Source organism: Octopus bimaculoides, chromosome 25 (assembly GCF_001194135.2).
Source record: "Octopus bimaculoides isolate UCB-OBI-ISO-001 chromosome 25, ASM119413v2, whole genome shotgun sequence".
Lineage (NCBI taxonomy): Eukaryota > Metazoa > Mollusca > Cephalopoda > Octopoda > Octopodidae > Octopus > Octopus bimaculoides.
The window spans coordinates 5,183,785-5,184,873 of NC_069005.1; the positions used below are offsets into that span (position 1 = coordinate 5,183,785).

A 1,089-nucleotide genomic window follows, 5' to 3' on the forward strand; every position below is an offset into this window, starting at 1 on the left:
AACAATAATCTCTGCTTATTTAATTCGCGTTGCTACTAAATAAGGCGTTTTGTGATTTCGTCGTCAGCAAAAAGTTTTATATCTAATTCGGTCTTTTATCGATGCATTTGGCGAGGTTTCCGGATGAAACGCTCAGCAGCAAACAAAGAACCAGACAGACAGATATAGAGAGACAAAGAGAGATAGGGAGAGACAGAGAGAGGAGTGAGAGAGAAACCATGATTGACAAATTAATTCTAAAACACCGTCTACGATCATAAATGAGTTATTAAGTAAGTTATTTGTATGAATGTCATTGTTCAGTTTTATTCCATAGTTTCTTGCTAATAGAGAAAGAACCGGTTTCTAACCTAGATCCAAAATTCAGTGGAATTTCAATATCAACATAAGGGTATTTTTGTTTGTATGTATGTATGTGCAGATTTTTTTTGTTTTATGTATGTATTCTCATGCATATAGTCACATATCTAGACATGCTCATATATATTTTTATGATAAACTTCTGGAAAGTTTTACAGAGTTTTACAGTTCCAGTAATGGATTGGGTCTGTAGTCTTCGAATTAGCTTTCTCCTTTCTGGTTTTGAGAAGCCTAATTACTCAAGATTGATATTTAGGCAGTATGTTACATATCTCAGTGTCTCAATAATTACAGGTATAAACCTGAACTTGTAATCTAGATAGAGTAACTGCAGGTTTTTGAATAGCTTAGTATAGGTGTTTTCTTTTTCACTGATCTTCAGCTTTATATTAACATCCGATGGGCAGCTAATTTCCACAACTGTGCACAATTTCTCTTCTCTATCTCAATTCCTTATATCAGATCTGTTGTGTTTACATTTTATTGAGGTCTTCACCTGTACTCCTTTTCAGTAGTAAGTATATGTGCCTATTGTAGAAAGGATTATTATTATTGTTATTATTATTAATATTATTATTATTATTATTATTATTATTATTATTATTATTATTATTATTATCTCTTCTTTCTTTTTTTCTTTTATTTGTTTTATTTATTTTTGGCGAAATACTTTTTTCGCTTTGTTTACTTATTTTATCTCATCTACAACGTTTTAACTTTTAATTTTCA

The 1,089-nt window shown here is 30.4% G+C and overlaps 1 protein-coding gene across 1 annotated transcript in view; it reads left to right on the top strand.

Annotated features, from left to right (window-relative positions):
• The window catches only part of LOC128250822 (uncharacterized), a 10,043-nt gene that overhangs the window by 7,658 nt on the left and 1,296 nt on the right, over positions 1-1,089 (top strand). The window lies entirely within an intron of this gene.